Source organism: Lithobates pipiens, unplaced genomic scaffold (genome assembly GCF_037356315.1).
Source record: "Lithobates pipiens isolate NorthernLeopardFrog02 unplaced genomic scaffold, aLitPip1_a1.2 Scaffold_25, whole genome shotgun sequence".
Taxonomy (NCBI): domain Eukaryota; kingdom Metazoa; phylum Chordata; class Amphibia; order Anura; family Ranidae; genus Lithobates; species Lithobates pipiens.
In genome coordinates, this window is record NW_027507787.1 from 108,517,111 (window position 1) to 108,536,142 (window position 19,032).

The 19,032-nt window shown below is 48.5% G+C and overlaps 7 pseudogenes; all 7 read left to right on the forward strand.

Annotated features, from left to right (window-relative positions):
• Window positions 1-2,826: 2,826 nt before the first annotated feature.
• On the forward strand, window positions 2,827-2,945 carry LOC143931166 (5S ribosomal RNA; annotated as a pseudogene).
• A 6,088-nt stretch (window positions 2,946-9,033) lies between these two features.
• Window positions 9,034-9,152, forward strand: LOC143931064 (5S ribosomal RNA; annotated as a pseudogene).
• A 3,225-nt stretch (window positions 9,153-12,377) lies between these two features.
• Window positions 12,378-12,496, forward strand: LOC143931964 (5S ribosomal RNA; annotated as a pseudogene).
• A 320-nt stretch (window positions 12,497-12,816) lies between these two features.
• On the forward strand, window positions 12,817-12,935 carry LOC143931282 (5S ribosomal RNA; annotated as a pseudogene).
• Window positions 12,936-13,036: 101 nt separating this feature from the next.
• On the forward strand, window positions 13,037-13,155 carry LOC143932665 (5S ribosomal RNA; annotated as a pseudogene).
• A 5,065-nt stretch (window positions 13,156-18,220) lies between these two features.
• LOC143931409 (5S ribosomal RNA) lies at window positions 18,221-18,339 on the forward strand (annotated as a pseudogene).
• Window positions 18,340-18,431: 92 nt separating this feature from the next.
• LOC143931537 (5S ribosomal RNA) lies at window positions 18,432-18,551 on the forward strand (annotated as a pseudogene).
• The last annotated feature ends 481 nt before the right edge of the window (window positions 18,552-19,032 follow it).

The window sequence follows — 19,032 nt, forward strand, 5'->3', positions numbered from 1 at the left end:
TTAGTGCCTTACTGGTTCATGTGGTTTGTTGCCACCTAAGCGCCACACTTTTTTGTTTTAATTTGGGCCTGGTTTGTACCTGGATGGGAGACCGCCTGGGTTTTCCAAATGCTGCAGGCTTCTTTTTATGTTGTTGACTTGTTTTTTTTGTTTGTTTCCCAAGGTGACCATCTTGGCGTTTGTCAAGAGGGTTGAGCGTGCATTTGATCTCAGAGGCTAAGCAGGGTTGGGACCTGGTTAGTACCTGGATGGGAGACCGCCTGGGATTTCTCGATGCCATAGGCTTTAGTTTTAAGTTGTTGGCATTGACTTATTTTTTTTAATTTTATTATTCTTTTATTAAGTAGAACATAAATATAACAGTCAACCATACAGCATGACCCAGGGTCACAATTACATGGTAACAAAAAATAGGCAGCCAAATAACTCTGGGTTCTCAGAGGGGAGTCCTACGGTTTCATGCAGAAAAGAGAGAAACCCCACCTCCGACATGTAGTACAGAACTACTGAGTAACGGAGTAGTGCAGCTCCGTTCAGACAAATGTAATCATGGAGAACAACTGGGACCACAGCGAGCCAGCTTATCATGACCTACGTGAACCAGAGTAAAATATGAGCCGGTCATGTCCAGAACCCTGGGGTTCTTCTGGGTCCCGAAGGCTAGTAAGGAGACAAGGCATAGTCAAAAGGGAGGACGGGGGAAGAAGAGAGTGCAAAGACAGAGAGAGAGGAGGTGGGGGGATGGCGGCGGGAAAAAAAGAAAAATAAAGACAAAAAGGGAGGGGGGGAATGCCACCCAGGGCAGACATGGCCTACGTAGGTAAACGTTAGATGTTCAGTCGTTTTCTGGGACAGAGGCACTGCTCATCTCCCGAACGTAGTCTCGAGTACCAGTAAAATACCTCCAGGGCCTCCATGTAACACTAAATGCCTCTTCAGTGTTGTGAAGGGTGGCGGTCAATTCTTCCATCCGGAGAATATGATTGACTTTGGAATACCACAGCACCTTGGATGGGGGCTGAGGCTGCCTCCACAGTGCGGGAATGCAGGCCCGGGCAGCATTCAGGAGTTGCATCGTGAGGGTTTTTTTGTATTTTCGAACAGGCTGTTCGGTCAAGTGTAGAAGGCACGCTGCTGGGAACCCAAAAGTTCCTCAAGGCCGGGCATGCCCAGAAAAGGTGTCCCATGGCCCCCGTATCTGAATTTCACCTCCAACAAACATCCGGGATCGATCTATCCATTTTATTCAGAAGGTATGGGACTCTATACCAGCGTGAGACTATCTTGTATCCTGATTCTTGATATTGGTTTGCGATGGAAGCTTTATGTACTAAGGTCAGGATCTTCCCTATCTGTTGTGGGGTAAATGTGATGCCTAAGTCCCTGTCCCATTTGTGGATAAATGGTGGGGGTCGACTCCTCCTCCTGACTACTCAATAGGTTGTACAGGAGGGAGAGGGTGTGTCGCACAGGTTCCCTTTTGTGACAGATGGATTCATAGGGTGTCAGGTCTCTAGGAGTGTCGGGGGCCCTTTGTATGGCCAGAAGAAAGTGACGAAGTTGATAAGCACTAAACAAGTCAAGCGGAGGGTCAGAAAGCTCGGCGACAGTTTGCGTGGTCGGGAGCCCTCCCGAGGGCCACACCTCTCCCAGACGCTGTTTCCCCACCACTGTCAACTGTCGCAGTTTCTTGCTGGTAAATCCCGGTGGGAAGTCTGGATAACCTATAACCGGAGTCATTGGTGATGGCAGGGGAGCAATGTGTGTGCAGCGGAACAACCTCCGCACAACAGCCAACGTAGCTCCCACTACATGCCCAAATAAAGTCCCGGAGCAGCACCTGAGTTGTCTGAAAAAAATTGGGGGTAACCAGATCGGTAATGTCTGGAACATGTATAAGATCCGCGGGAGGGCCGTCATTTTGAATGCATTACAGCGCCCGAACCAGGTCAGTGTTAAAGCATGCCAGTTTCCCAAATCAGATTTCAGTCTATCCAGGAGAGGGACAAAATTAAGAGGAGCGGAGCCTCTTGGCCTCACCATCCGGGACAGATATATTCAATACAGCTGACTTGGCGCAATTGATTTTATAGTTTGATAGGCTGCCGTATCGCTGTAGAGACGCAAGTATATTTGGGAAGCAAAATGTGTGGATTGGAGACGGAAAAAATTAGATCGTCAGCGTACGCCGCAATTTTGTGGTGTGGTGTGCCGAGGGTTTGGATATGCCAGTAATATTCGGGTCATTCCGAACGTGACACATAAGTGGTTCCAGTGTCAGAATAAAAATGAGGGGAGACAGAGGGCACCCCTGCCTCGTCCCATTAGTTATGGGGAAAGAGTCCGAGCACCACTCGTTCACTCGTACCGCTGCCGGCGGCGTGGAGTAAAGCGGGTTGAGAGTGCCTGAAGAGATTGCCTATGGCCACATCACTCTGAAAGCACCCAATCTCGTCTGATCTTGGAGGCTAAGACGAGTCGGGCCTGGTTAGTACCTGTAGGCTTCTTTTTATGTTGTTGGCGTTGATTCGTTTTTTTTTTTTGCTTGTTTCCCAAGGTGACCATCTTGGCATTTGTCAAGAGGGTTGAGAGTGCCCAAAGAGATCGCTTACAGCAGCATCACCCTGAAAGAGCCCTATCTCTTCTCTTCTCTGAGGCTAAGAAGGGTTGGGCCTAGTTAGTACCTGGATGGGAGATGGCGTTGGAATACCAGGTGCCGTATTCTTCTTTTTATGTTGTTGACATTGACCTGTTTTTTTTTTCACTTGTTTCCCAAGGTGACCATCTTGGCGTTTGTCAAGAGGGTTGAAAGTGCCCGAAGAGATCACCTATGGCCCCATCACCCTGAAAGCACCCAATCTCGTCTGATCTTGGATGCTAAACAGTGACGGGCCTGGTTAGTACCTGGATGGGAGACCGCCTGGGAATACCAGGTGCCATAGGCTTTTTTTTTATTTCTTTTTATTTAGTAATATGCGACATACAATGCAAAGACAACTTCACAGAATGTGTGATACAAATAGTTACAAACAAACGATCATATTGCATGGATATCAGAGCCAATGGTAAGAAGTTCGAGGAGAATAGCACGTGTACAGCTTTGCGGTCATATGAAGATGAGATTAAAGCTCCATCTCGTTGGGATCCTCTACCACTTCAAATATTATTGATACTAGCCCTGCTACCCTCGAAGAGTTTAGATATCCATAGATAGGGGAAGAGTATTGTGTAGTAGTCAAATGGGGTCGGAACAAATACATTTTCTTTTCCCTTTTTTGAGTTAAGAAGGGAAATAGTAGAACTGAAAGGAGGGAGAAGGGGAAAGAGAAGATTGGGGAAGGAAATGGCAGAAAAGAAAAATAAGGGGTAAGGGGGTGTCGTGGGTAGAGTGGATAGGGTGGGACCCCACCCCTCCCAGGGAGCAAGAGACGCCAGGGTGGGACCCCACCCCTCCCAGGGAGCAAGAGACGCCCTCGGCTCACCAGCTCATCAGCTGTCCAACGTTTGGAACAGCGATCTCCAACGATCACCATGAGCTTACTATGTCTCGCGGAGGTATTCTTCCGAAAAGCGAAACTGGGTCCAGTAGAACCATCTGTTCCCATGCTCCTCCGTTTTATCCCTCATTGCGGCAGTCAGGTCTTCCATTCGTTCAATATCATTTACCCTTGCGAACCACTGGGTCACCATTGGAGCAGATTGCTCTTTCCACTGACTTGGGATGCAGGCCCTAGCTGCATTGAGGAGATGTTTAAGTAAGGACTTATGATAACGCTTTCTCGACATAGGAGTTAGATTGAGAAGAACTGCTGCGGGATCATTGGCTAAGGAAATGTCTGTGAACTTGTGGATGAGTCTCAGGACAGGCTGCCAGAATGTTTGTAATTTAGGGCATTCCCAAAAAATGTGGAGAATGGTGCCAGCCTGTTGCCCACAGTGACAGCAGCGGTCAGATTGACCTGGGAATATTTTGGCCAACACCACCGGTGTACGATACCAGCGTGTGATCAGCTTATATGAGATCTCCTGATATTTACTGCAGAGTGACGACTTACAGTGGTGTGAAAAAGTGTTTGCCCCCTTCCTCATTTCCTGTTCCTTTGCATGTTTGTCACACTTAAGTGTTTCGGAACATCAAACCAATTTAAACAATAGTCAAGGACAACACAAGTAAACACAAAATGCAATTTGTAAATGAAGGTGTTTATTATTAAAGGTGAAAAAAAATCCAAACCATCATGGTCCTGTGTGAAAAAGTGATTGCCCCCTAAACCTAATAACTGGTTGGGCCACCCTTAGCAGCAACAACTGCAACCAAGCGTTTGCGATAACGTGCAATGAGGCTTTTACAGCGTCCTGGAGGAATTTTGGCCCACTCATCTTTGCAGAATTGTCCTAATTCAGTTACATTAGAGGGTTTTCGAGCATGAACGGCCTTTTTAAGGTCATACCACAACATCTCAATAGGATTCAGGTCAGGACTTTGGCTAGGCCACTCCAAAGTCTTCATTTTGTTTTTCTTCAGCCATTCGGTGGTGGACTTGCTGGTGTGTTTAGGATCATTGTCCTGCTGCAGAACCCAAGTTCGTTTCAGCTTGAGTACACGAACAGATGGTCGGACATTCTCCTTCAGGATCTCTTGGTAGACAGCAGAATTCATAGTTCCTTTTATCACGGCAAGTCTTCCAGGTCCTGAAGCAGCAAAACAGCCCCAGACCATCACACTACCACCACCACATTTTACTGTTGGTATAATGTTCTTTTTCTGAAATGCAGTGTTCCTTCTACGCCAGATATACTTGGACACACACCTTCCAAAGAGTTCCACTTTTGTCTCATCGGTCCACAAAATGTTGTCCCAAAAGTCTTGGGGATCATCAAGATGTGTTGTGGAGAAATTGAGACGAGCTTTGATGTTCTTTTTGCTCAGCAGTGGTTTTCTCCTTGGAACTCTGCCATGCAGGCCATTTTTGCCCAGTCTTTTCCTGATGGTGGAGGCATGAACGCTGACCTTAACTGAGGCAAGTGAGGCCTGCAGTTCCTTGGACGTTGTTGTGGGGTCTTTTGTGACCTCTGGGATGAGTCGTCGCTGCGCTCTTGGGGTAATTTTGGGCGGCCGGCCACTCCTGGGAAGGTTCACCACTGTTCCATGTCTTCGCCATTTGTGGATAATGGCTCTCACTGTGGTTCGCTGGATTCCCAAAGCTTTGGAAATGGCTTTATAACCCTTTCCAGACTGATAGATCTCAATTACTTTCTTTCTCAATTGTTACTGAATTTCTTTGGGTCTCGGCATGATGTGTAGCTTTTAAGGATCTTCTAGTGGACCTTACTGTGTCAAGCAGGTCCTATTTAAGTGATGCCTTGATTGTGAACAGGTGTGGCAATAATCAGGCCTGGGTGTGGCTAGAGAAATTGAACTCAGGTGTGGACAACCACAGTTATAGTATTTTTAAACAAGGGGGGCAATCACTTTTTCACACAGGGCCATGATGGTTTGGATTTTTTTTCACCTTTAATAATAAACACCTTCATTTACAAATTGCATTTTGTGTTTACTTGTGTTGTCCTTGACTATTGTTTAAATTGGTTTGATGTTCCGAAACACTTAAGTGTGACAAACATGCAAAGGAACAGGAAATGAGGAAGGGGGCAAACACTTTTTCACACCACTGTATGGGCGAAAAAGAGTATTCTGTCCTTCTGTGGTTTGGAGAATGTAGTTTGTAAGTCCCTTTTCCATTTAGCTAGGAAGGGTGGATCCGTGGAGGATTGTGCGTCTGTCAGGATTTGGTAGGACCTAGAGAGGGAACCACGAATTGGGCCATCATCCAGGCAAAGTTCCTCGAAGGGGTGGAATTGTCTAGAGAAGAACGAATGGTTAGGTAGTGATCCGAGGAAATGGATTAGCTGTCTAGCTCTCCAGCTATCCATTGCAACAGGTACTTGCTCTAGCAGTATGGTCCCCATGGGAATCAAGCCCGTGGGTCCAAGAAATAGGGCTGCTCTCAGAAGCCCTTTCGGGGCTTGCCTGGTAAAGGCCTGGTCAGACAGGCCCGGAGGGAATCTAGGATGTCCAATAATTGGGGTCATAGGAGAAGGGAAGTTAGTCAGGTGGGAAAGGTGAAAAAAACTATCCATCTCGGTGAGCGAGGGGCCAATTAACGGGTGAGTAGTCACACAGGGCTCCAATGGCCTCCCCGCCCAAGGCATACCAGCCAGTGGAACCCACGCCATCTCCTGCTCTAGCTTGACCCATAGCTTCAGTTCCCCATGCCCGTGTCTTATCACATATGGTCCCCCATCGCATAGTGTCCGCTGTGTACTGCGCATGTGCAGTACACAGCAACACAGATTCTGAAAATTGCCGAGCATGAACGGCGCCTGCGCACTGAGTCCAGGTTCTATCCCTACTATCCAAGTGGACATAGAGTAAGAATATAAAAGAGCCGAGCGCAGCGAGGCTGAGCCCGAAGCGTGGCGAGCAAAGCTCGCCTGCGAGGGGCCCTCTAATATTCACAACCCTATGTCCGTTTGGAAGGTGGGGCTACCACCTCCACTCACCGCGCAGGCGCCGTTCAGCTTCAGAGATTTTCCGAAGCTTCGTCTGCTCCGTACTGCGCATGCGCAGTACGGCGCAGACACTATATCATGGCCGGACAGTATATGGCAGAACACCGGCACCAGTCAACCACTGGTTTCATGTGCGTCGCTGTGTAATATAGAGCAGGGTCCGGGAAGCCAATACCTCCCCGCAATTTCGGTCGCAATAGCATTGCCCTACCAATACACATATGTTTTCTTCTTGGCTTATTTTTTTTTTTTTTTCAAATATAAAATTTTATTGAATTCCAGAGGGGTCGAGGCTCCCCAGTACATATAGTAAAACATACACACAGGGCAAATGTTACAGGTGCAGCAGTACAAAAAAAAATAAAAACAGGTCATGAGATATAGCAAATAACATTCCAATGTACGTGCAACAAAAAGTGGAAGGAAAATATGTAGAAATAGCCCATGTCTACGCCCAGTCAAACAGCACCGTAGCAGGAGTCGACCCCTCCGCCCCCCCCTGTAACTAAGAGGGGGGGGGGCGTCCCGAGCTCCCGGAGAGAAGGAGTGCGGGACTAAGAAGGATTAGTAACTAAAAGCAAAGGAGTGAGATAGAAGGGTCGGAGAAAAGGAAGGGGGGGGGGGGGGAAAGTGGGGGTAAGAAAGGTAGAGAGAAAGCATAGAAGAAATTCAGAGGGCAGAAATAGACATGGACATGACGGCGGCCCCAGCCATCCCCCCATTCAAGGTGGCGAAGAAGGACAGGACGCCAATAGGCGTTGACCCTCGACTGAGAAAATAAACAGGCACCAGGCGTCCCAGGTCTTTTTAAAAACTTCTTGTTTATGTTGTGCCGTTAAAATCACGTCCTCTAGCCTCCGCACGTCCTCCATTCTCCTCAACCAATGTGCCACACTTGGGGGGGAGTTTTGCTTCCAATGTAGAGGGATGCACGCTTTAGCTGCATTGAGAAGGTGGCAGACCAGGGATCTCCTATATTGCCGGACGGGAGTCGGGGAGTGATGAAGCAGGAAGAAAGCCGCCTCATTCGGGACCTCATATTCCGTAAATTGCTGAGTAATGCGGCGGACCTCATCCCAAAACCCCCTTAGGCAAGAGCAAGTCCAAAAAACATGGAGCAAAGTACCCTCCTCTTCATTGCAGCGCCAGCACCGTGCCGAAGAGGCGGGGAAGCATTTACTCAGGCGAGAGGGGGTCAGGTACCAGCGGTTAAGGACCTTAAAGTTAGTTTCCTGAATTTTGGTGCAGGACGAGGACTTAAGAGCTAGAGTGACAATGCGCTGTGCCTGCGCGGTCGAGAAAGTGCACTGAAGGTCTCTTTCCCATTTAGCTAGGCAGGGTAGGCGGGACGGGTCCCGCGGTGTGGATAACAGACCATGAGTCTGAGAAAGAATATGGGTCAATGGTTCTGTGCCTGAGCATAAGATCTCAAAAGGGGTTAGTTGCTGCTCAAAGTCCCGCGGCCGTGGTAACGAGTGAAGGAAATGGTGCAACCGTAGGGCCTCCCAGAAAGGGAGCCGATACGTCCCCGTCATTGTCGAAAGTTCTGAAATGGAAGGCCAGCGTCCACCGGCCAGGAACTTGGCCGCATGATCGTGACCTGAGTCTCTAAGAGATGTGTAGTCCGTCTGGTTGAGACCCGGTTCAAATTTCGGGTGACCCAGAATGGGAAGTAAAAGGGATACAGATGACAAAAGGGACTTTTGAGTAACGGCCCTATGACTCTGCGTCAATGTCGTCCCTATCAGGGGGTGCGTCTTCAAGGCAGTCGGAAGGTCCCTATAGCACCACAGTGCTCCAGGCAGGGGTATACGGGTTTGGGATTGTTCTACGGTGGTCCAAAGTTTGGAGGTCCTGTTGCGGCGCCAGTCAAGAATCCGTCCGAGATGAGAGGCTAGATAATAGCAGCGAATGTCGGGAAGCGCCAGGCCTCCCCATTGCTTGGGAAGAGTCATTTGAGAATAACGTAGTCTAGGTCTCTTAGCAGCCCAGACAAATTTGGTAAAGAGAGCTTGTGTCTGTTTAAAAAAGGAGGGAGGGATATGTATAGGTAATGCTTGGATGAGATAGATAAATTTGGGTAAGATGGTCATTTTGAGAAGATTGCACCTCCCGAACCAGGAGTGAAGACCTCCGGTCCATGACTCAAGCAGTAAACGGGTAGACGTCAATAGGGGTGGGAAGTTAAGATCGAACGTTCGGGAAATGTCCGCCGGGATTTTCGTGCCCAGGTACGTGAGGGCCGTGTCGGTCCATTTAAGACTAAAACTAGCCTGAAGGTCTGACAGAGTGCGGGCGGGGATTTCCAATCCCATGGCCTCCGATTTGGTAAAATTGATTTTTAGATGGGATTCTTGGCTTATTTTTATGTTGTTGGCTTTGACCTGTTTTTTTTTAGCTTGTTTCCCAAGGTGACCATCTTGGCCTTTGTCAAGAGGCTTCAGAGTGCCCAAAGAGAGTGCCTACGGCCAAATCACCCTGAAAGAGCCCAATCTCATCTGATCTCAGAGGCTAAGCAGCGATGGGCCTGGTTAGTACCTGGATGGGAGACAGCTTGGGAATACCAGGTGCCGTAGGCTTCTCATTGTGTTGTCGGCGTTGACCTGTTTTTTTCCCCTTGTTTCCCAAGGTGACCATCTTGGCATGTGTCAAGAGGGTTGAGAGTGCACAAAGAAATTGCCTAGGAGCACAACACCCTGAAAGCGCCCAATCTCGTTTGGTCTCAGAGGGTTGGGCCTGGTTTGTACCTGGATGGGAGACCGCCTGGGTTTTCCAGATGCCACAGGCTTATTTTTATGTTGTTGGTGTTGACCTGTTTTTTTCGCTTGTTTCCCAAAGTGATCATCTTGGCATTTGTCAAGAGGGTTGAGAGTGCCTAAAGAGATCGCTTACAGCCGCATCACCCTGAAAGCACCCTATCTCTTCTGATCTCAGAGGCTAAGAAGGGTTGGGCCTAGTTAGTACTTGAATGGGAGACGGCCTTGGAATACCAGGTGCCGTATTCTTCTTTTTATGTTGTTGGCGTTGACCTGTTTTTTTTCGCTTGTTTCCCAGGGTGACTATCTTGGCATTTTTCAAGAGGGATGAGAGTGCCCAAAGAGATTGCCTATGGGCACATCACCCTGAAAGCGCCCAATCTCCGCTGATCTCAGAGGCTAGAAAGGGTCGTGCCTTGTTAATACCTGGATGGGAGACCGCCTGGAAATACTCGGTGCGGTAGGCTTCTTTCTATGTTGTTGGCCTTGACTTGTTTTTTTTGTTTGTTTCCCAAGGTGACCATCTTGGCGTTTGTCAAGAGGGTTGAGCATGCCTGAAAAAATCTACTATGGCTGCATCAGCCTGAAAGAGCCAAATCTCATTTGATCTCAGAGGCTAAGCAGGGTTGGGACCTGGTTAGTACCTGGATGGGAGACCGCCTGGGATTTCTCGATGCCATAGGCTTTTTTTTAAGTTGTTGGCATTGACTTATTTTTATTTTATTTTTGTTTTATTCTTTTATTAAGTATAAGTAGAACAACATAAATATAACAGTCAACTATACAGCATGACCCAGGGTCACAATTACATGGTAACAAAAAAAAAAATAGGCAGCCAAATAACTCTGGGTTCTCAGAGGGGAGTCCTAGAGTTTCATGCAGAAAAGAGAGAAACCCCACCTCCGACATGTAGTACAGTATAACTAATGCAGCTCCGTTCGGACAAATGTAATCATGGAGAACAACTGGGACCACAGCGAGCCAGCTTATCATGACCTATGTGAACCAGAGTAAAATATGAGCCGGTCGTGTCCAGAACCCTGGGGTTCTTCTGGGTCCCAAAGGCTAGTAAGGAGACAAGGCATAGTCAAAAGGGAGGACGGGGGAAGAAGAGAGTGCAAAGACGGAGAGAGAGGAGGGGGGGGGGATGGCGGCGGGGAAAAAAAGGAAAAATAAAGACAAAAAGGGAGGGGGGGGGGGAATGCCACCCAGGGCAGACATGGCCTACGTAGGTAAACGTTAGATGTTCAGTCTTTTTCTGGGACAGGGGCGCTGCTCACCTCCCGAATGTAGTCTCAATTACCAGTAAAATACCTCCAGGGCCTCCATGTAACACTAAATGCCTCTTCAGTGTTGTGAAGGGTGGCGGTCAATTCTTCCATCCGGAGAATATGATTGACTTTGGAATACCACAGCACCTTGGATGGGGGCTGAGGCTGCCTCCACAGTGTGGGAATGCAGGCCCGGGCGGCGTTCAGGAGTTGCATCGTGAGGGTTTTTTTGTATTTTCGAACAGGCGGTTTGGTCAAGTGTAGAAGGCACGCTGCTGGGTTGTCTGCGATATCTACATTTCTGAGAGTTTTTTTATCGTCCCGGTCACCTCCACCCAAAAGTTCCTCAAGGCCGGGCATGCCCAGAAAATGTGTCCCATGGTCCCCGTATCTGAATTGCACCTCCAACAAACATCCGGGATCGATCTATTCATTTTATTCAGAAGGTATGGGACTCTATACCAGCGTGAGACTATCTTGTATCCTTATTCTTGATATTGGTTTGCGATGGAAGCTTTATGTACTAAGGTCAGGATCTTCCCTATCTGTTGTGGGGTAAATGTGATGCCTAAGTTCCTCTCCCATTTGTGGATAAATGGTGGGGGTCGACTCCTCCTCCTGACTACTCAATAGGTTGTACAGGAGGGAGAGGGTGTGTCGCACGGGTTCCCTTTTGTGACAGATGGATTCATAGGGTGTCAGGTCTTTAGGAGTGTAGGGGGCCCTTTGTATGGCCAGAAGAAAGTGACGAAGTTGATAAGCACTAAACAAGTCAAGCAGAGGGTCAGAAAGCTCGGCGACAGTTTGCGTGGTCGGGAGCCCTCCCGAGGGCCACACCTCTCCCAGACGCTGTTTCCCCACCACTGTCAACTGTCGCAGTTTCTTGTTGGTAAATCCCGGTGGGAAGTCTGGATTACCTATAACCGGAGTCATTGGTGATGGCAGGGGAGCAATGTGTGTGCAGCGGAACAACCTCCGCACAACAGCCAACGTAGCTCCCACTATGGGGTGACCTCTGAGGTCTTTTGGTAGGGAGGACAGGAGCCACGGGCAGGTCAATAGGGGAATGGAGACGGAAAAAATTATAACATCAGCGTACGCCGCAATTTTGTGGTGTGCCGAGGGTTTGGATATGCCAGTAATATTCGGGTCATTCCGAACGTGACACATAAGTGGTTCCAGTGTCAGAATAAAAATTAGGGGAGACAGATGGCACCCCTGCCTCATCCCATTAGTGATGGGGAAAGAGTCCGAGCAGCACTCGTTCACCCGTACCGCTGCCGACTGTGTGGAGTAAAGCGACATCATCATGTTGGGGCCAAGACCTATATGTTCCAGGGTGGCCTGCATAAAGTGCCAGGCCACCCTGTCAAAGGCCTTCTCCGCGTCCGTTGACAACATAAGCAAGGGCCTTCCCTGTACATGCGCCGCATGGATTAAATTGAGGACTCGGGCCGTATTGTCTCTAGCTTCCGACTTATTTTTATTTTTTTTGCTTGTTTCCCAAGGTGACCATCTTGGCGTTTGTCAAGAGGGTTGAAAGTGCCTGAAGAGATTGCCTACGGGCACATTACCCTGAAAGCACCTGATCTCGTTTGATGTTGGAGGCTAAGAAGAGTCGGGCCTTGTTTAGTACCTGGATGGAAGACCGCCTGGGAATACCAGGTGTCGTAGACTTCTTTTTATTTTGTTGGCGTTGACCTGTTTTTTTTTCGCTTGTTTCCCAAAGTGACCATCTTGGTGTTTCTCAAGAGGGTTGAGAGTGCCTGAAGAGATTGCCTATGGCCACATCACTCTGAAAGCACCCAATCTCGTCTGATCTTGGAGGCTAAGAAGAGTCGGGCCTGGTTAGTACCTGGATGGGAGACCACCTGGGAATACCAGTTATTGTAGGCTTCTTTTTATGTTGTTGGCGTTGATTCGTTTTTTTTTTTTGCTTGTTTCCCAAGGTGACCATCTTGACATTTGTCAAGAGGGTTGAGAGTGCCCAAAGAGATCGCTTACAGCAGCATCACCCTGAAAGAGCCCTATCTCTTCTCTTCTCTGAGGCTAAGAAGGGTTGGGCCTAGTTAGTACCTGGATGGGAGATGGCGTTGGAATACCAGGTGCCGTATTCTTCTTTTTATGTTGTTGACATTGACCTGTTTTTTTTCGCTTGTATCTCAAGGTGACTATCTTGGCATTTGTCAAGAGGGTTGAGAATGCCCAAAGAGATTGCCTATGGGCACATAACCCTGAAAGCGCCCGATCTCCTCTGATCTCAGAAGCTAAACAGGGTTGGGCCTTGCTAGTACCTGGATTGGAGACCACCTGGGAATACTAGGTGCTGTAGGCTTCTTTTTATGTTGTTGGCCTTGTCCTGTTTTTTTTTTCACTTGTTTCCCAAGGTGACCATCTTGGCGTTTGTTAAGAGGGTTGAGAGTGCCCGAAGAGATCACGTACGGCCCCATCACCCTGAAAGCGCCCAATCTCGTCTGATCTCGGATGCTAAACAGTGTCGGGCCTGGTTAGTACCTGGATGGGAGACCGCCTGGGAATACCAGGTGCCATAGGCTTTTTATTTATTTATTTATTTTTTATTTAGTAGTATGCGACATACAATGCAAAGGCAACTTCACAGAATGTGTGATACAAATAGTTACAAACAAACGATCATATTGCATGGATATCAGAGCCAATGGTAAGAAGTCCGAGGAGAATAGCACGTGTACAGCTTTGTGGTCATATCAAGATGAGATTAAAGCTCCATCTCGTTGGGATCCTCTACCACTTAAAATATTATTGATACTAGCCCTGCTACCCTCGAAGAGTTTAGATATCCATAGATAGGGGAAGAGTATTGTGTAGTAGTCAAATGGGGTCGGAACAAATACATTTTCTTTTCCCTTTTTTGAGTTAGGAAGGGAAATAGTAGAACTGAAAGGAGGGAGAAGGGGAAAGAGAAGATTGGGGAAGGAAATGGCAGAAAAGGAAAATAAGGGGTAAGGGGGTGTCGTGGGTAGAGTGGATAGGGTGGTGTCCCCTCCCAGGGAGCAAGAGACGCCCTCGGCTCACCAGCTCATCAGCTGTCCAACGTTTGGAACAGCGATCTCCAACGATCGCCATGAGCTTACTATGTCTCGCGGAGGTATTCTTCCGAAAAGCGAAACTGGGTCCAGTAGAACCATCTGTTCCCATGCTCCTCTGTTTTATCCCTCATTGTGGCAGTCAGGTCTTCCATTTGTTCAATATCATTTACCCTTGCGAACCACTGGGTCACCATTGGAGCAGATTGCTCTTTCCACTGACTTGGGATGCAGGCCCTAGCTGCATTGAGGAGATGTTTAAGTAAGGACTTATGATAACGCTTTCTCGACATAGGAGTTAGATTGAGAAGAATTGCTGCGGGATCATTGGCTAAGGAAATGTCTGTGAACTTGTGGATGAGTCTCAGGACAGGCTGCCAGAATGTTTGTAATTTAGGGCATTCCCAGAAAATGTGGAGAATGGTGCCAGCCTGTTGCCCACAGTGACAGCAGCGGTCAGATTGACCGGGGAATATTTTGGCCAACACCACCGGTGTACGATACCAGCGTGTGATCAGCTTATATGAGATCTCCTGATATTTACTGCAGAGTGACGACTTATGGGCGAAAAAGAGTATTCTGTCCTTCTGTGGTTTGGAGAATGTAGTTTGTAAGTCCCTTTTCCATTTAGCTAGGAAGGATGGATCCGTGGAGGATTGTGCGTCTGTCAGGATTTGGTAGGACCTAGAGAGGGAACCACGAATTGGGCCATCATCCAGGCAAAGTTCCTCGAAGGGGTGGAATTGTCTAGAGAAGAACGAATGGTTAGGTAGTGATCCGAGGAAATGGATTAGCCGTCTAGCTCTCCAGCTATCCAATGCAACAGGTACTTGCTCTAGCAGTATGGTCCCCATGGGAATCAAGCCCGTGGGTCCAAGAATTAGGGCTGCTCTCAGAAGCCCTTTCGGGGCTTGCCTGGTAAAGGCCTGGTCAGACAGGCCCGGAGGGAATCTAGGATGTCCAATAATTGGGGTCATAGGAGAAGGGAAGTTAGTCAGGTGGGAAAGGTGAAAAAAACTATCCATCTCGGCGAGCGAGGGGCCAGTTAACGGGTGAGTAGTCACACAGGGCTCCAATGGCCTCCCCGCCCAAGGCAGACCAGCCAGTGGAACCCGTGCCATCTCCTGCTCTAGCTTGACCCATAGCTTCAGTTCCCCATGCCGGTGTCTTATCACATATGGTCCCCCATCGGATAGTGTCCGCTGTGTACTGTGCATGCGCATCCGTTCAGCTTTGGAGATTTTCCGAATCTTCGTCTGCTCCGTACTGCGCATGCGCAGTACGGCGCGGACACTATATCATGGCCGGACAGTATATGGCAGAACACCAGCACCAGTCAACCGGTGTCATGTGCGTCGCTGTTTAATATAGAGCAGGGTCCGGGAAGCCAATACCTCCCCGCAATTTCGGTCGCAATAGCATTGCCCTACCAATACGCATATGTTTTCCGCGCCAGAGGAACTTGATAAAGATTGAGCGAACCGCTTGAAATAAAGTCTGGGGTATTTTGATAGGTAAGGCTTGTAGTAGATACAGAAGTCGTGGCATCGCGTTCATCTTCAACACATTACAGCGTCCGAACCATGACAGAGCTAGTGGGTCCCATCTTTTAAGGTCCGCTGTAAGCCCATAGGCTTCTTTTTATGTTGTTGGCTTTGACCTGTTTTTTTTGCTTGTTTCTCAAGGCGACCATCTTGGCGTTTGTCAACAGGGTTGGGCGTGTCTTGAAGAGAACGCTTATGGCCACATCAACCTGAAAGCACCCAATCTCGTCTGATTTCAGAGGCTAAGCAGCATCAGGCCTAGTTAGTACCTGGATGGGAGACTGCCTGGGAAGACCAGGTGCCATAGAAGGATCTGGTCTGGTTAGTGTCTTGATTGGGAGATTGCCTGGGAATACTGGATGCCGTAGGCTTCTTTTTATGTTGTTGGCTTTGACCTGTTTTTTTTAGCTTGTTTCCCAAGGTGACCATCTTGGCTCTTGTCAAGAGGCTTCAGAGTGCCCAAAGAGAGTGCCTACAGCCAAATCACCCTGAAAGAGCCTAAAAGCCTAAAAAGGGGCGCTGCTCACCTCCCGAATGTAGTCTCAAGTACCAGTAAAATACCTCCAGGGCCTCCATGTAACACTAAATGCCTCTTCAGTGTTGTGAAGGGTGGCGGTCAAATCTTCCATCCGGAGAATATGATTGACTTTGGAATACCACAGCTCCTTGGATGGGGGCTGAGGCTGCCTCCACAGTGTGGGAATGCCGGCCCGGGTGGCGTTCAGGAGTTGCATCGTGAGGGTTTTTTTGTATTTTCGAACAGGCTGTTCGGTCAAGTGTAGAAGGCACGCTGCTGGGTTGTCTGCGATATCTACATTTCTGAGAGTTTTTATCGTCCCGGTCACCTCCACCCAAAAGTTCCTCAAGGCCGGGCATGCCCAGAAAATGTGTCCCATGGTCCCCGTATCTGAATTGCACCTCCAACAAACATCCGGAATCGATCTATTCATTTTATTCAGAAGGTATGGGACTCTATACCAGCGTGAGACTATCTTGTATCCTGATTCTTGATATTGGTTTGCGATGGAAGCTTTATGTACTATTGTCAGGATCTTCCCTATCTGTTGTGGGGTAAATGTGATGCCAAAGTCCCTCTCCCATTTGTGGATAAATGGTGGGGTCGACGCCTCCTCCTGACTACTTAATTGGTTGTACAGGAGGGAGAGGGTGTGTCGCACAGGTTCCATTTTGTGACAGATGGATTCATAGGGCGTCAGGTCTCTAGGAGTGTAGGGGGCCCTTTGTATGGCCAGAAGAAAGTGACGAAGTTGATAAGCATTAAACAGGTCAAGCGGAGGGTCAGAAAGCTCGGCGACAGTTTGCGTGGTCGGGAGCCCTCCCGAGGGCCACACCTCTCCCAGACCCTGTTTCCCCACCACTGTCAACTGTCGCAGTTTCTTGTTGGTAAATGCCGGTGGGAAGTCTGGATTACCTATAATCAGAGTCATTGGTGACGGCAGGGGAGCAATGTGTGTGCAGCGGAACAACCTCCGCACAACAGCCAACGTAGCTCCCACTACGGGGTGATCTCTGAGGTCTTTTGGTAGGGAGGACAGGAGCCACGGGGAGGTCAATAGGGGAATGGATCCATCCTCAATCTCCATCTCCACCCACTGCTTGTGTGGGCCATTACAATGCCAATCAACGACTCTCGTTAGCAGAGTCGCTCTGTTGTATTGTCTCAGATCTGGGAGACCCAGACCCCCCTTGTCCTTTGGTCTGGCAAGCAATTGCAAACGGGCTCTGGGCGGTTTGCGCGCCCAAATAAAGTCCCGGAGCAGCACCTGCAGTTGTCTGAAAAAAATTGGGGGTAGCCGGATCGGTAATGTATGGAACAAGTATAAGATCCGCGGGAGGGCCGTCATTTTGAATGCATTACAGCGCCCGAACCAGGTCAGTGTTAAAGCATGCCAGTTTCCCAAATCAGATTTCAGTCTATTCAGGAGAGGGACAAAATTAAGCGGGTACAATTGCGCCAAATCCGCTGCGATGTCAACGCCCAGGTAACGTATAGATTTTTCAGCTCAGTAGAATGGAAAAGCGGAGCGTAGCCTCTTGGCCTCACCATCCGGGACCGATATATTCAATACAGCCGACTTGGCGCAATTGATTTTATAGTTTGATAGGCTGCCGTATCGCCGGAGAGCCGCGAGTATATTGGGAAGCGAAATGTGTGGATTGGAGACGAAAAAAATTAGATCGTCAGCGTACGCCGCAATTTTGTGGTGTGCCGAGGGTTTGGATATGCCAGTAATATTCGGGTCATTCCGAACGTGACACATAAGTGGTTCCAGTGTCAGAATAAAAATTAGGGGAGACAGAGGGCACCCCTGCCTCGTCCCATTAGTGATGGGGAAAGAGTCCGAGCACTCTGAAAGCACCCAATCTCATCTGATCTTGGAGGCTAAGAAGAGTCAGGCCTGGTTAGTACCTGGATGGGAGACCACCTGGGAATACCAGTTATTGTAGGCTTCTTTTTATGTTGTTGGCGTTGATTCGTTTTGTTTTTTTTCCGCTTGTTTCCCAAGGTGACCATCTTGGCATTTGTCAAGAGGGTTGAGAGTGCCCAAAGAGTTCGCTTACAGCAGCATCACCCTGAAAGAGCCCTATCTCTTCTCATCTCTGAGGCTAAGAAGGGTTGGGCCTAGTTAGTCCCTGGATGGGAGATGGCTTTGGAATACCAGGTGCCTTCTTTTTATGTTGTTGACATTGACCTGTTTTTTTTTCGCTTGTTTCCCAAGGTGACTATCTTGGCATTTGTCAAGAGGGTTGAGAGTGCCCAAAGAGATTGCCTATGGGCACATAAGCCTGAAAGCGCCTGATCTCCTCTGATCTCAGAGGCTAAACAGGGTCGGGCCTTGCTAGTACCTGGATTGGAGACCACCTGGGAATACTAGGTGCTGAAGGCTTCTTTTTATGTTGTTGGCGTTGACTTGTTTTTTTTTTTTTTTTGTTTTCCAAGGTGACCATCTTGGTGTTTGTCAAGAGGGTTGAGAGCGCCTGAAGAGCTCGCCTATGGCCACATAACCCTGAAAGCACCAGATCTCGTCTGATCTCAGAGACTAAACAGGGTCGGGCCTTGTTAATACCTGGATGGGAGACCACCTGGGAATACTAGGTGCTGTAGACTTCTTCTCATGTTGTTGGCGTTGACTTTTTTTTGTTTGTTTCCCAAGGTGACCATATTGGCGTTAGTCAAGGTTGAGAGTGCCTGAAGAAATCTCCTACGGCCACACCACCCTGAAAGAGCCCAATCTCATCTGATCTCAGAGGCTAAGCAGGGTTGGGACCAGTTTAGTACCTGGATGGGAGACCGCCTGGGATTTCCAGATGCCGTAGGCTTCTTTTTATGTTGTTGCCGTTGACCTATTTTTTTCCGCTTGTTTCCAAGGTGACCATCTTGGTGTTTGTCAAGAGAGTTGAGAGTGCCTGAAGATATTGGCTACGGCCACATCACTCTGAATCTGTTCCATCTCGTCTGATCTTGGAGGTTAAGCAGGGTCGGGCCTGGTTAATGCCTGGATGGGAGACCGCCTGGGAATACCAGGTGTCGTAGGATTCTTTTTTTTTTCAAATATAATTTTTTCTCCAAATAGGGGAAGACGGTCCCCCGAGTACATAATGCAACAGAGAAATACAGAGCAAAAAGCAGCTGAACAATACTTGATACAGGTATATTCGCAACTGTGAGTCTGCCTTCCATCAATCACAATGATTCGAGGCACGGATAAAGTACTGTACCAAGATCCAGGGTCACACAAACCCCAGGTCCCTCCGGCATATTCCATCCAGAGGGGGGTGTGGGGCCGTCATTCCCAATTTT